The sequence below is a fragment of the Schistocerca serialis genome, chromosome 5 (genome assembly GCF_023864345.2).
Source record: "Schistocerca serialis cubense isolate TAMUIC-IGC-003099 chromosome 5, iqSchSeri2.2, whole genome shotgun sequence".
NCBI classification, from domain to species: domain Eukaryota; kingdom Metazoa; phylum Arthropoda; class Insecta; order Orthoptera; family Acrididae; genus Schistocerca; species Schistocerca serialis.
The window spans coordinates 578,707,104-578,723,764 of record NC_064642.1 but is presented as its reverse complement, the minus strand read 5'-3'; the positions used below and the strand labels follow the sequence as shown (position 1 = coordinate 578,723,764).

At 40.1% G+C, this 16,661-nt stretch overlaps 1 long non-coding RNA gene across 1 annotated transcript in view; it reads right to left on the bottom strand.

Annotated features, from left to right (window-relative positions):
- The window catches only part of LOC126481460 (uncharacterized), a 122,558-nt gene that overhangs the window by 105,032 nt on the left and 865 nt on the right, over positions 1-16,661 (bottom strand). The window contains exon 2 of the long non-coding RNA XR_007587567.1: positions 1,572-1,709. This is a non-coding gene — a long non-coding RNA (uncharacterized LOC126481460). The remainder of the gene's footprint in view (positions 1-1,571; positions 1,710-16,661) is intronic.

Sequence of the window (16,661 nt, the reverse complement as noted above, 5' to 3'; positions counted from 1 at the left end):
CTGGAGCAGCCTGCAATGGTCACTTCTGCCTATTATTGTATAACATGACTCATTCCACACCTCTGTAGATACCCTTGCAAGATAGGGTTTAATGAACATGATGCATGAATTAATGAATGAACTGAATGTTACAGCTTAAAAGATCAGTTTGCATAGTAAGTATAGTGGCTATTCATAGAAAAATCAAGATAATAAAATGAATGTAAAACTTTTAATAATGTCCACGCACTGCCTTTTAAATAATGTAATAACATTACCAATGTACCTAAGTATACTGTTGAAAAGACACTATTAAGTTTTCTATTCAAAAGTTTTCTATTCCCAATAGAGTTGGGTTGTCCTACAGCTAAGGTCTGAAAAAGACAGTTATGTATACTTTGAGATCTATAAAACTGAAAGGTCACAGTTTTTTTCCAGATATCATACTGATTCAACTGGTGAGACTTTGGACACTCTTTCACACTTAACTAGCAAACACATGTCAATACCTCATACTGTAAATTTTCTTTCACATAAGTACTGCTTTCATCCTGGCTTGAATCTACTCAGTAAAACAGCTTAGAACATTGATATCCAATACTTTCAATGGTATTTCATGTTTAACTAATGTGTGCACAAACATAAAACTAAAAGATCCTTCCATTCAGAACTAAGAGGTACGACTATGAGGCCTGAGGCTGGATAAACAAATAAAAGAATTGCATTTACTCTATGCACTTTGTTAAAAACTGCAAGGTGTGGTGAATTTCCATTAACATCCATTTAAAGTTTTGTTCCAGCTCCCATTTTTTGGAAGGGGGTTGGGGGAGGGGTGGAGAGACATTGTCTTCCAACATAAAAAATCAATTATTGATGTAAATAAACTGCTTGTTTTTTATATGTAATTCTATAGAGAAACATTTGTAACTTAGAGGAATGACTTTGCTAATTATTTAACTTCATACATATTATTCATGAAATGGAAAAAATACCAATGTGTACCATGTTGTATCAGCAGCATGAATATGTCAAAGAACCTTCTACCCCCATGACACCCCTTGAACACTGCTTCATTATGTCTAAAAAATTTCATATTAAGTGCCATTTATCTGTTTCTTTATTATGTATGAGCAGTTACTAATTTTTCATATCAAGTTTTAAAATATTTATTGTCCCGTATGTTTAAGCAGCATGTATATTATAGTGTGGGTCTTCACACTCATATAGAATTGACAAATATATTACCCATTGGCACTCTTACTAGTACTTGCTACTCTTGTTATCAAATACTACAAAGTTAACTGCCCATGACTGGTACTATAATATGTAATATATTATATTAAATCAGTGTTATAATGATACAGATATTGTTGTGGATTGGATATCAAGAAGCTGTCTCTTACATTTACATCTCAGGATTATCTACTGAAGTTACAAGTGTGTAATACATTCTAAGTATTTGTTTTTCAGTAGTTAAAAAGTTCAAATTTGTTTGAATTATGATGTAAAATTTACATATTCATGCAATATGTACTGTCTGAAGCTACTGGTCAGTTTATTATCAAATAAATATAAATCCAACATTCATTTACCAAGGTACACAATATATGCAAATGCTGCACCTAAAAAGCAACCAAGGTACTGCGCTGGAAAATAATGTAGACAATCCTTCCATGGCTTTTTACCAATGACACAAAATGCTAATGTCACTGCTGGATTCAGATGTGAGCCTGAAAAATAATACAAAATAAGTGTTATTCTTACTACAAATTAATTGGACATTAACATATATCAGAATGAAATGAAATGAAATTTAATGAAATGATGTGACTACTATCTCCTTAAAACATAATTTTGAAGCTTTTAAAATTAGTTAGAATTTGTTGATGATTGATATTTGAAAATTATGGCAAATAAGTTTGTCATATAAGTTGTAAAACCCTGTACTGAAATTAAGAGTGTAGTTAATGAACAACACCAATTAACACCAAAAAATGACTTTATTAAATGAATACAACAAAACCACATATGGAATTAAACTTTATTATGGACTCAATATCAAAGTTTCTTGAACAATGCAATATTTCATTAGGAAGGGCTCTTCAAATGGTGAATTTTTCAGTACTCACAAATATTTAATTCAGGTACTAACAAGATGGAGAACTGGATCTCAGACCTACAAATTACTAGATAATGACACCTAATTGCTACATCAGACTGGATGACACCCATGGCAAAGGGACTGTTGGAAATTGATACAGATCTCTGTGTGAAATGATTAGTAACTAACTAGTGTTTTTAAGCGAAATTCAGGGCTCAGCAGTGTCACCCATGATTTAAGTTCTTTAGCAAATTATTTTGGAAAACAAGATAATGTAATAGTAGGGGTTAACTCTAATAGTTTTGACTGTAACCTTATTTATACAGCTTAGGTGGACATCATGCACACTGCTGTAAATGCTACACACACTAGTGTTATATTAGAGGATAGGAAAAACATATACTCACCAAGAGATGGTAAGAGAAAACATACATAAAAGTTATGGAAATGTACAAGCTTTCAGAGCCAGTGGCTCCTACTTCTGGTGAAAGGGTTGAAAGGAAAGGAAGAGGGATGCAGGGAAAGGAGGTGAGGCTTAGGAAATGGGATGAGTTATAGAAAAGTCACCCAGAACCCTGGGACAGGTCAGACTTACTGAATGATATGAGAAGGAAAAACACTAGTGTGAATACAGTGCCATTCTTTTAGTGGCATGATAAGCTCTTGATGAAGTTTTCTATGGAATGTGTTCACACACAGGTTGAAAAAAAAAGGAGAGAGAGAGAAAGGGGGGGGGGGGCATACATAGATTTGAGATTTGATTGATACCTTCCCCATCATTTGGCTACATCTTGCACAGCATGATTTTAGTTAGAGGCTACTTGCATGCCTGATTGTCAGAGGCATCCAATCTGACCCCAGTTAGATAGTTAGTTTCATATTCTGTGGATCATTTGTACAATCAATTGAAATGATGTGGGACAACTCATTTTACATTTACATTACACATTCATATGTAAATATGGCTAGATGGTGATCTACAAACTAAATTTATGTTTGTTTTAGCACTGTTGTGAGTTAATAATTTCTACCCATGACAATTTACACATTACAAAATTCGAAATTCTTCTATGGAATAGAAAGTATTGTCAAGGAGAAACTTTTTCATTTTGTTTTCAGATTTAACTTTGTTGTCTGACAGACATTTTATATCACTGGACACATGATCAAAAATTGTGGTGGCAGCATTGTGCACCTTTTTGTGCTAAACACAATGGAGTAATGAATGTCATTTTTTCTTTTGATATTGTAATTATGTACAGCATTGTTCTTTTTGAATTGTGGTAGATTATTTACTACAAACTTCACCTGGGAATAATTACTCTGTGAACCAGCAGTCACAATGCCTAATTCCTTAAACAGATATATACAAGACAATCATGGATGAGCACCACATATTATTCTTACAGCTCTTTCTTTGAGCAGTGAAGCAGTATCCTTTGTAGCATAGTGATTTCCTACCTTCCCTACACAGTTTTCAGAGTAAATTAATTCAAAATCAGAACTGCAGAATAATTATAGTAACAGTTGAAACATCTAGTAGAAAAACAAAGTACGGTACTGCATCTCTGACAAAACTACAAATTTTAAAGGAAATGCATTTAGTGTCTTCCAACAAAATATCAAAAGCATCATACATAAAAAGGATGAATTTCTCATGTCTATTCAGGAAAATGAGAAGATAGATGGAATTTTTGCAGAATTGTTGTGCATAACAGAACATCAGATGGAAATCACTGAAATTTAAGAGATTCACCTTGATCATTATAAGCTAATATTGTACTACTATAGAGCCAATAAGAAGAAAGGGGCTGTGGTTAAAAGTTAATGACTATATTACTGAACAACTTTTTGGATGATCTTTACAACCAGGTATCTGTGCGAGATGAGTAATTAGCTAATTGAAATTGAAGTTATAATATATGACTTTTCTGCAATTTTTCTCAAAATGCACAATTTTACATCCAGTTCTCTTGATTGCTAATCTTTATGTCATTTTGAAATATTATTAGTCTAGATATTTGTGCAGTATTTTTCCAGACTGTTCTCCTATGCAACAGTCCTAATTTATTTTAACAGCCGACCACACAATCTAGTTCCCTGGCAATGCTGAATAAAAAGACTGCTGAGAGAACAACAGCCATCCAGCTTGGGGCATTTTATATGTATTAATGGAGTTAAAAAACGTTGCAGAATGAATAATGTAACTAACTGGGCACTGCTGCCACTGACACAGCTGTGGACTGAGGAGTCAGCTACTAGTAGCCAACAGTGTGACAATAATGTGTCAGAATTCTAATAATAGCAGTGGCACAAAATGCTGATAGATTAATTATATTCTGAGTTCTGTTCTGTACTACAAACTGATCTGAACCTAGCCAGTTTTGATTCATGTTGTCTTTAACGTATGTGCATGATTTTATGACAGCTTGGACACAAATGACATTAGATATGTATAGAATTGGAAGAAAATATGTCACATGTTATATTTATAATTTGTGACTTTCGATTGGTGCATCGCTTTTATTGGAGAAGCTTTATTATTATGTATAGAAGTTTAGGGCTGAGTAGTCCTCATTCATTGGCTATTTGGAATCTTTATGAGGATGAGACAGTTTATTTACTCTTAGGAGAGGCTAGATGGTCTGTAAAAGTTACAAATTTTGTGATCGTAATAGTTCCAACTTCTCTCCACAGTCAGATAATTGCAAGAATGTCCAGGGCTCCATAACTGACATAGTTATCAATTACAAAGGGACATATTTTAGACCCCTTTGTGTGGAATATCCTTGGATTGATGACTCTAGCTAGATGTGTCCAAGTTTGCATGGGCTGTCAGTGAACTATAGAGCTACTCACTCAGAATAAGTTAAAGTCAAATTAATGATATCAATATAATAGAAGGAAACATTCCACATGGGAAAAATTATATATAAAAACAAAGATGAGGTGACTTACCGAACGAAAGCGCTGGCAGGTCGATAGACACACAAACAAACACAAACATACACACAAAATTCAAGCTTTCGCAACAAACTGTTGCCTCATCAGGAAAGAGGGAAGGAGAGGGGAAGACGAAAGGAAGTGGGTTTTAAGGGAGAGGGTAAGGAGTCATTCCAATCCCGGGAGCGGAAAGATTTACCTTTGGGGGCAAAAAGACCTTTAAATATGTCTGCTTGTGTCTGTATGTGTGGATGGATATGTGCGTGTGTGCGAGTGTATACCTGTCCTTTTTTCCCCCAAAGGTAAGTCTTTCCGCTCCCGGGATTGGAATGACTCCTTACCCTCTCCCTTAAAACCCACTTCCTTTCGTCTTCCCCTCTCCTTCCCTCTTTCCTGATGAGGCAACAGTTTGTTGCGAAAGCTTGAATTTTGTGTGTATGTTTGTGTTTGTTTGTGTGTCTATCGACCTGCCAGCGCTTTCGTTCGGTAAGTCACCTCATCTTTGTTTTTATATAGAATAAGTTAAAGCCTACAGATATGAGATACACCAGAAGCCCAGTTCCCATTTAGAAAGTTATTTTTAATGTGTGATACTGTGCATATGTTGATATCTGTCAGGAATAACTGATTAATATGAATGTTTGAAAATATCTGAAGTCAAATTGCTTCATAAGGAAAAAAGGGTGGGATAACAGTAATATGGAAAGCATAGGTTGCTAATCACCGTATAGAAGAGGTGTTGAGTCACAGACATACAACAGTTCTTTCTCCTTGTGTCTATCGGTGACTCAATGCCTCCTCAATGTGGTGAGAAGCAATCTATCCTTTTCATTTCATTACATTACTATACTACACTTTATCTATAATATAATAAAAATAGAATACTGCATATATAAAACTAAAAGTTTATTTTGAATCTAATAATATACTTATTATTTAGAATAGTCCACTTGATTAGCTGGGTGGTAATGTGCTTAACTCTCATTCAAGCAGGCCCGGGTTCGATTACTTGTCGGGTTGGAGATTTTTCACTGCTTGAGGACTGGGTGTTGTGTTATCATCATAATTTCATCCTCATCACTGGCACACAAGGCGCCCAATGTGGCGTCGAATGAAATAAGACTTGCACTTGGCAGCCGAACTTCCCTGAATAGGGGCCTCCCAGCCAACAATGCCATTCACTCATTTCATTTATTTAGAATAAAGGAGACGACTCATCTAAAGGCAGAAGCACTGCTTCGTTGACAGACTCTCATTCAAGCAGGCCCGGGTTCGATTACTTGTCGGGTTGGAGATTTTTCACTGCTTGAGGACTGGGTGTTGTGTTATCATCATAATTTCATCCTCATCACTGGCACACAAGGCGCCCAATGTGGCATCGAATGAAATAAGACTTGCACTTGGCAGCCGAACTTCCCTGAATAGGGGCCTCCCAGCCAACAATGCCATTCACTCATTTCATTTATTTAGAATAAAGGAGACGACTCATCTAAAGGCAGAAGCACTGCTTCGTTGACAGATACACACACACAAAAGGTACAGAGCTTTACTTTGCTAGCTTTTGGAATGGAATTCCTTTCCCAACTGTAGGAGGAACATGGAAGACGGCTGAGCACTTGATGGATTGTGGGTAGGATGTCCCTCATTTCAGAGCATGTTGATAGATAATCACAGCCCTGATGAAGGACATGGTTCAGTCGTTCCACTCCCGGGTGGTATTGGGCCACAAGAGGTATGCTTCTTTGTGGTTGGGTCTGTCAAACTATTGCCAAAACAAGGTAGACCACCCAATGGCATAACATGCAGCAGAGCACAACATGTGAGATTTCAATGGCTCCTTCATGACCCATGCCATCTGGATCCTCCCCACCATCACCAGCTTTTCTGAGCTGTGCAGATGGGAGCTATCCTTATAGCACATCCTTTGCTCCTGTAACCCCCCTGGCCTAAACCTAAGGTAACACTGTCTTTCCAACCCCCAGCAATCCCGTCTGTGAAATCGAGTGCTCAGTATTCTACCACATGCCCCCTCTACCTGCACCTCTAGCTAGCCCACAGACAGCTCCCCACTCTGCCATGAGCCCCTTCCCCCCCAAACCCCTCCCTGCCTCCTGCCTCTCCCCATCCTTCATCCCACCCCACACTGCAACCCCACCTCACCCCAGTACACTCACCATGGGCCAGGAAAGAGCTGGAGAGCTTGCAGGCGAATGAGCACAATGTAGAGAGACAGGCATGTGCACGTGAGTGTGAGTGAGAGTGTGAGTGTGTGTGTGTGTGTGTGTGTGTGTGTGATCACGCGCGCGTGCACGCAGCTTGAGAAAGGAATTCCATTGTGAAAGCTGGCAAAGTAAAGTTCTGTACCTTCTGTGTGCGTATCTGTCATGACGCCGTGCTTCTGCCTTTATGTGAGTCATCTCCTTTGTTCCTAAATAATTTGTTATTCTCAACCAGAACTTTCCATAGATTATAATAATATACTTAACTTCTCTCAGTATGAGTTTATGTTTCGGAATTTCTACAGGCAAGCTTGTCGAGACATGGCAAAAAGGTGTACACCTGTTTTGGAAATAAAGGGAAACATTTGTCCAGCATTGTTTTATCTTGCAAATGCATTTGATATGATGTCCCACACCTTTATTGCAAGGAAAATCCACCTCTCCAGATATGACAGAATGCTCTGTGCCCAATGTAATATCACTTAAACAATAGAAAACAATTAGCAAATACAAATATTCAAAAGTCAGACTTTCTTCTAGTTACATTGGGCATGCCTACGAAATCTATTCTTGGATCTTTTCTATTCATCATGTATATGAATGACTTATTCACAATTATTTCACATGACACAGTGTTATACAGGGATGACACAACAATCATTGTAACTGGTACCAACTTTGAAAATGTGCAATATAGTGTAGAGCAGTGACGGAGAGATGTACCAATTGGTTTCAGGCAAATGTACTACAGACAAGCGAGATGTGCCCTCAGAATCTTTTGCGGTGGCATGACTGGATAAAATCATCTTGTTTTCAAGCCACGTCAATTCCAATAAAATTCTTGAGTTTTCAATGGCCTAGCTCTGCTGTCATCATCAGGAGTAAAACTACTGACTGCCTGGAGTGAGATTAAAAATGAAGATATTACATTCCATCTAAATGTTGCCAGTTACAATAATAGAATAGCAAAACTATAATGATTTTACATAGGCCAAACATTTGTGTGACATATATGGTCCAGTCACATTAATGTACAGCGTCAACTTGCCATAACCATTCACAGATGGCAGCACTAATAATTGAGTATATATAAAGCATGTTGACGAAGGTGAAAAACATACATTGCTGTACTGCATAAACGGAGTGATTTATCTGACATCCAAGAGGCTTTAAGAATAAGGGTGGAAGTATTTCCTAAATGGCTAAGGTTGTAAACTGTTTGTGTGCTGTCATGGTTAAAGCATGCCATGCATGGCAAAATGGTGCTGACCAAAACCGGTACTGAGGCAACTGTAACTGTGGTGCACCATGAGCCATAGATGGCAGGAGTAAAGATGATTGCGAAGACGTGCATGGGAAAACAGATGTGCAGCAATTGAGCAACTGACTGCCCAGATGAACCAAGGGCTACCAACAGTGACCCCTCTATGACTGTTCAGTGAGCACTGCTGCTTTTGGGCCTCCTCAGCAGGTGCCTAATTCATGCACTCATGATGATTGCTGTTCACTGGTGATGAAGACTGGAATTTGCATGACAATACTGCAACTGGATGTTCACTGAGTGATGACAGATGGCCTTTTCAGATTAATCACGTTTTACACTCCACTGGACTGAAAGAAATTACCCCAAAAAAATAGTCAGGAGGATCCGGGGAGAGAACACTATGGTCTGGAGATTGTTTCATGGCATTCCCTGAGTAATCCTGTCATTCCGGAAGGCATAATGGACCAATACAAATGTGCATCTATCCTTGGGGACCATGTCCACCCCTGTATGCAGTATCTACCAGCAGGACAATGCAACAAGTCGCAGAGCTCACAGTGTACATGTGTGGTTCAAAGAGCACCAGGATGAGTTTACTGTACTCTCTCGACCACCAAACTCCCCAGATTTAAACCCTGTCATGAAGCTGTGGGACCACCTCAATCAGGCTGTTCATGCCGTGGATCCTCAACTGAGAAATCAGAGCAGCTGGCTATGGCATTGGACCTGGCATGGCTCAACATCCCTGTTGGTGCCTTCCAGAACCTCATTAACTCTCTTCCTGCACATCTTGCAGTGGCCTGCACTGCAAAAGATGGTTCTTCAGATTTTTGACAGAGGTCTCAGTAAAATGACTGGAAAGTGTAGTACCATGTATGATCTGCCTGCTGTACCAGCTGAGAAGCTGCATCAGTAACAAATTCTTATTCAAAATCATGAATGCTTGGCATTCTGCAGCTTGTAAATATTTGTTAAAGGGCAACCCACTGTCAGTGGCATCTGACACAGAGGACAACAAACTGTCGTATGCATATTGATATCTACCCTATAACAATGTTGGGGTTGGGTTGTTTGGGGGAGGAGACCAGACAGCGAGGTCATCGATCTCATTGGTTTACAAAAGGACGGCGAAGGAAGTCGGCCGTGCCCGTTCAAAGGAACCATCCTGGCATTTGCCTGGAGCGATTTAGGGAAATCATGGAAAACCTAAATCATCAGGATGGCTGGACGCAGAATTGAACTGTCGTCCTCCCAAATGCAAGTCTAGTGTGTATAACAATGTATTCATGACAGCAAAAACGTAAGTTTACTTGGATATTATGTATATCTCAATGACATTCATGTTAACTATAAATTCTTTGTGATGTTCAAATTGATGTTCAACTAGAAAGCATACAAACTAATGATGATTAAAATCTAATTATATATATGTTAATGTTAATATGATGTAATATGAAATCTGGCATACATCACAGTAGACAGGTTGTCATGTATGTTACTGCTGTAAAATGTTAAATGGTGACATTTCTTGCTCACACTGGACACAACTGTCTTACAATCTAGGTGTGGAACTGAGAGGTCAGCCAAAGAGTCTATATTACATGTCTCTTGTTATTCCTGTTATATATATCTGTGACATGTATTCACGTATGCAGAAATACCGTGCTTGGACAATTATAATGTAAGGGTAGAATACCCACAGTATAAAAATGAAAAATATCTATAAATAGACAAAAATTGTTGTTGGCTGACACAAACAATATACTGCACAAGATGACCACAATGCAAAATCTGTGTCTACCACAAAATGAAGTTTTCAATTTGGACCTGGATCTAATATATCACGTCAAATTAGTCAACTTTACTTGCAGGAGATGGAGAGAACTCTGAATTGAACTTATTCTGTTAAAATGCTGGGAAAGTTCTATATATACAACTTATTCTGTAACTCTGTCCCATATGGTGAGAGGTGGGAGCAAATAATGCACCCAGGAACACTGTAACATGTGATCATTTTGGTGGTCCAAGTGTTATTGTGTGGGGAGGCATAATGTTGCATGGGTGAACGACCTCCAAATCATTGAACAAGATATACTCATCAGACAACATTATTGTGACACTGTATTCCTTCCTCGTTCCAGTGGTGCATTCAGCCCTGACTTCATTTTTATCGATGACAATGCATGATCACATCGAACTAGGCAGGTGGAGTCCTCGGAATGAGAAGATATTCAGTGAATGGACTGGCCTGTCTGTTTCCCTCCATTAAACCCCATCAAGCACATGTGGGATGTATTGGGGAGATGTATTGAAGCGTGTCCACATGCACCAATGACCGACAAGCATTTGTCAATCATGCTGGTGGAGGCATGAAATGCCCTACCAGAAGAACTTACTTTAACCTCGTGCCCAGCACGGGAGCACATTGCAGAGTATACACTGCTGTCCTTGGTGATCACACACCTTATCAAAAACCACGTTCCACCTTTTGTACAGTCCACTGTCATAAATCATGGTGACTTCAGTGTAATTATTGTCTTTGAATGAAAGTGTCAGTTCCATTCATCTCATTGCACATTTAATTTACCTTCTGTGCCGTACTGTATCAGTTCTTTCTATGTATGGTCCAAGTTTGATTGACCTATCAAACAATGGAAAATCCAGGATGGAATGTAACAATCTAATGAAAAGGATAGTTGCTACTCACCATATGGTGGAGATGCTGAGCCGCAGAAAGGCATAACAAAAACACTGTTGGAAAATTAGCTTTCGGCCAACAAGGCCTTTGTTAAAACCAGACAACATACACACACCCTCACATACACACTCATGCAAATGCAACTTACACACACACAACCCCCAGTCTTTGGCCGCTGAGCATTATAGGAAGGCAACCGAGTGGGGGTAAGGAGGAGGCTGGGGCGGGAAGGTGGAGGGATATCAGGGTAGGGGTGGTGGACGGTAAAGTGCTGCTGACAGTTTGAAGGGACGAGGTGCAGAGTAGGGCAGCTATGATCAGTCGGGAGGTTAGATGAAGGTCAGGGGAGAGAGAGGTGGGGGGGAAGCACACAAGGAGAGAAGTAAAAGACAGCATGCATTGGTGAAATAGAGGGCTGTGTAGTGGTGGAATGCAAATAGGGAAGGGGCTAGGTGGCTAAGGACAATGACTACGAAGGTTGAGGCCAGGAGGGTTACAGAAACGAAGGATACATTGCAGGGAGAGTTACAACCTGCGCAATTCAGAAAAGGTGGTGTTGGTGGGAAGGATCCAGATGGAACAGGCTGTGAAGCACTCGCTGAAATGAAGGATATCATGCTGGGTGATGTGCTCAGCAACAGGGTGGTCCAGTTGTTTCTTGCCCAGTTTGTCAGAGGCCACTCATACAAACAGACAATTGTTGGTTGCCATGTCCACATAGAATGCAGCACAGTGGTTGCAGTTTATTTTGTATCCCTCTCCCTCCCGTTCTCAGCATCCTCCTTACACCCACCAGGTTGTCTCTTATAATGTCCTGCTGCTCACAGTCTGGCTTCAGCTACCACAGACTGTGGTCATGTGTGTGTGAGTTGTGTTAGCATGCATGTGTGTGTTTCTTTTATTTTTGAAAAAGGCCTTCCTGGCCAAATGCTGACTTTCTGATTGCTGTGCCTTTCTGTGATTCATCATCTCCTCTGTATGGGGAGCAGCAACCAACTTTTTCATTATATTGTTTCACTGACCTATGTTACTTAAGTGTGACACATCATGTGAAATTTACTTTTGTCCTTAAAGTTTGCACACCAGTATATTTTGGCAATTATTATTGTAGTTATTGTTGTTTACCGAATTATTTATTGGGTGAAACAGCTTGCATGTAAAATGCTCATAGGTGAATACATCAAAATTTTAGTCAATGAAAAATCTTTAGCATACAATTAAATGTTGCATATATTAACATAAATTACTTTTCAATTAAAAAAAGGATTAACCTTCACTGATGACCAAACATACTCTGGTGTCCAGGACAACTATGTAAGTTATTGATGAAATCATGTATGTACACACACATACATAGTCTCTTTTTCTCTGTCTGTTTGTCTCTAGCCAAAGCAAAGGCTCCTTGTCCATTACTCTATTCCACAGAGAGTGTAAACAGAAAACTAATTTTGACAACAAGAAGTTGTTTAAAGTGTCACTTTATGTGCCTAATTGATTGAGTGGCCTTAGTCTGACATGACACTCAGGTCAAGGATATTTTACTGATCCTGACAAGACTAGTACCACTGTCAGTGTCAGAGGCTGAGTACCATTACTGAGACTGTAAAGATATAAAGATGGCAAGGAATGGCACAATCCTTACTTAGTCATTGCTGAAAGTATTAATTATTTTTAATGTTTCATAATTACTATCAAAAAACATCCTAACATGACAGAGTAATTTGAGTTTGCCTCACCAGATGAATATAATATTATTCAACAACATGGTAATGATAGAGATTCCTTCTCACCACAAAGAGGAGACATTATGTCGCAGTCAGGCACAATGAAAAAGACTGCTTAATATTTAAGCTTTCAGGCAAAAACATCCTTCTTCTGAAACAGAAAACACACACCCATTCACACAAGCGCAACTCACACAAACATGGCTACTGTCTCCAGGTACTGAGGCCTGACTGTGGATTGTGATTGTATCTTATGTGAGCAGCAATTTGCTGGTGAGGGTGGTGTAGATAAGGAGGTGTGGCATGGGGTGGGGAGAAGGTGTGATAGCAGGGGAAGGTAGGGGAAGATACTGTTCTGTCTATGGGAGCATGCAGGGACATGGTGGGACAGGGGCGAGGAGAGAAGTAGAGAAGGACAAACGACTAGTAGGGCATTGGTGGGGTAGAAGGCATGTATAACGCTGGAGTGGAAGCAGAAAAGGGGATAGGGACCAGCATAGGTTGAGGCCATGGTGTTACAGGAACAAAAGATATGTTTTAGGGAGAGTTCCATCCTGTGCAGTTCAGAAAAGCTGGTGTTGATAAGAAGAATCCAGATTGCACAAGCTGTTCTAACGGTTCTAATGGCTCTGAGCACTATGGGACTTAACATCTGTGGTCATCAGTCCCCTAGAACTTAGAACTACATAAACCTAACTAACCTAAGGACATCACACACATCCATGCCCGAGGCAGGATTCGAACCTGCGACCGTACCAGTCGCGCAGTTCCGGACTGAGTGCCTTAACCGCGAGACCACCGCAGCCGGCGCACAAGCTGTGAAGCAGTCATTGAAGTGAAGCACATGATGTTTGGCATCATGTTCAGCAACATATCAGCTGTCTTTTGGCTACAGTTTGGCAGGTGCCATTCATACGGACTGTCAGCTTATTAGTTGTCATGCCCATGTAGACAATGGCAGAAAGTGGCACATTGGTTGCAGCTTAGTTTTTAGATCACATGGCCATTTTCACAAGTAGCCCTGCCTTTGACAGATGACAAGACTGTAGTAGGTGGTAGTGGGAGGATATATGACACATCTAGCATTTAAGTCTATTGCAGGAATATGAAACATGAGGCACAGGGATGGGAGTAAGGATGGATAAGGATATTGTAGAGGTATGGTGGGTGACAGAATACTACTGTAGGAGGGGTGGGCAGGATAGTGTGGAGGATATTCCTCATTTCAGGGCAAGATGAGAGGTAGTTTAAACCCTGGTTTCTCCAGTCCTGTACAGTACTGAGTCACAAGAGGTGTGTTGCTTTGTGGCCAGACAGTAGGTATGACGTAGGTGGTAAGTGACTGGATAGACAAAGCATGTGAGATCTGTTTCTGCACAAGGTTGGGATGATAATTTAAGTCTGCAAAGGCCTCAGTGAGACCTTGGCATATTTGAAAGGAACTACTTTTCACTACAGATGTGACAACCTCTGGTGTCTCAGTTGTATGGAAGGTTCTTCCTGGTATGGAACAGGTGACAGCTGTCAATGTTGATGTATTGTAGGTGGCTGGTAGGTTTGATATGGTTGGAGGTATTAATGTAGCTATTCTTGAAGTGGAGGTCAACATCAAGTAAGTGGTTTGTTGTGCAGCAGTGCAAGGTATCAGGCTTCCACAGAGATGAGTTGATTGTGTTTGTTAGCATGACATCATTGTTATACAGCTCCAGGTCTCTTGAGTACAGTAGGAGCAACAGCAGAATATCCACCCAGGATAACTGACTGAACTGGTGCAAGGCAAACTGAAAGAACACATAAGGTAGTAGGGAGTTATGATGAAAAGGAATTATGGAATGCTGTTGAGTGGTATTAAGGGATACAGGATGTAGCTGGGAAAGTGGCTGTGGTTAAATACATCAGTGGAATTATGAAGCATGATACACTGACAGCTCTCATAGCCTGAGAGGTAAAGTTTAGGGTTTAAGTGAAAGCTCTCAGGTTCTTATAAGTAATATAACACAAATGTAATGACTATCATACACTACTTCTTGTATTCTGGGTAAGGAGAAAGCATGCAGAAGGGGGTAGAGGGAAGGGGGGATAGTGTGAGGGACAGCAGGGTAGAGGGTAAAGGTGACAGGAGCTGTAGTGCTGCTTGTGGAAACGTGCAGGGGCAGGACAAGGCTTCTAGGTGCAGATTCAGGGGGTTATGCTGGAGATGGAGGGAGGGGGGGGGGGGAATTTTGAAGGAATGAAGGATATGTTGTAGAAAGAGTTCCCACCTGTGTGGTTCAGAAAAGCTGGTGTCAGAGGTAAGAATCCAAATGACACAGGCTGTGAAGAAGTAATTGAAGTGAAGCATGTTGTGTTGGTCAGCATGTTCAGTAGCTGTTCAGTCAATCTGATTCTTGGTGAAAGTTTGGTGGTAGGTAATTATGTGGGCAAACAGCTTGTTAGTTGTCATGCCCACATAAAATGTGACACAGTGGTTGAATGTAAGTTTGTAGATAACATGGCTGCTGCCACAGGTGGCCCTGTCTTTCTTGGGATAGAGGATGCTACAGTGCATATGGTGAGAGAAGAGCTCTAACAGTTGATGTGGCCTTGGCGCACCTGCTTTGTGCGTCATGACGGCCCATCAGAACATGAGCTTTTATTTATGTTACCGTGGCAATGCCCCAGTATTGCCATAGTGCTGGGCGACCGCTGCTGGCTTGCTGCCCATCCATGTTGAATAATAGCAACTGCGCTGCCAGCTATCAGAGCTCTTCTCTCGACGTATGAAGTATAGTGACAGATAAAAGGCATGGGAGATCTGTTTCTGGAGAAAGTTATGAGGATAATTTCAGTATGCAAAGGCCTCAGAGAGAGGCTTGACATCACGGCTAGGCTACATGGAAGGGACTTCTTGGTATGGAATGGGTAGCATCTGAGAGACTCATAATTTGTGGACACTTTAAATGTTGATCTTCTGCCAGGCAGTACTGGTCAAGGGTATCTATTGCTTTTGATGATCAGCTTCACATTTTTTCACAACAAAATGTTCTATGAGGATTGGAGAACATAGTGCAAAGGCCATTGACAATTTGTGTTTACATCAAACATCATGCAGTGATTTAGCTTTCAAATCAATAGTTGATGATTTATCTGACCACAATTGTCAACTGTTAACAATAAAATATACTGACTAGTTAGCAACAGATCATGGAAGAAAATTATTGAACCACAGAGTCATGAACCACAGGGTCAGACACAGTGTTTTCAGAGACAAATGCCAGGGAGAAAACTGGGAAGAAATTTATAAAGCTGACAGTGTAGATGGAAAATTGAACTGCTTCTTAAACATACAATATTACTGCAGCCCTTTGGGCTGATATGGCTGTACATTGCTGAAGTGCAAGAGAAAACCTGTCATGTGGCATTGTCAGAACTGCTGGAGATGGTGGACATGTGTGTGTGAGGTGTGCTTGCCTGTGCGAATGAATGTGTGTATGTATTTCCTTTTCTGAAGAAGGCTTTGGATGAAAGGTAATGTGTAAGTATCTTTTCACTGTGCCTGTCTGCAACTCAATGGGTCATGTAATCTTTATGGTGAGCTGAAATCTATTTTTTCTGACACTATAACTATAACACTGTTCCTCACTTGTGATGTCATATGTTCAGTAATGGCTGCTCATTTGACTGGAGTGTGTGAACCTACATGCTGTTATCATCCTTCATCAGGACTCCATAGATGTGTATCTTCATTGAACCA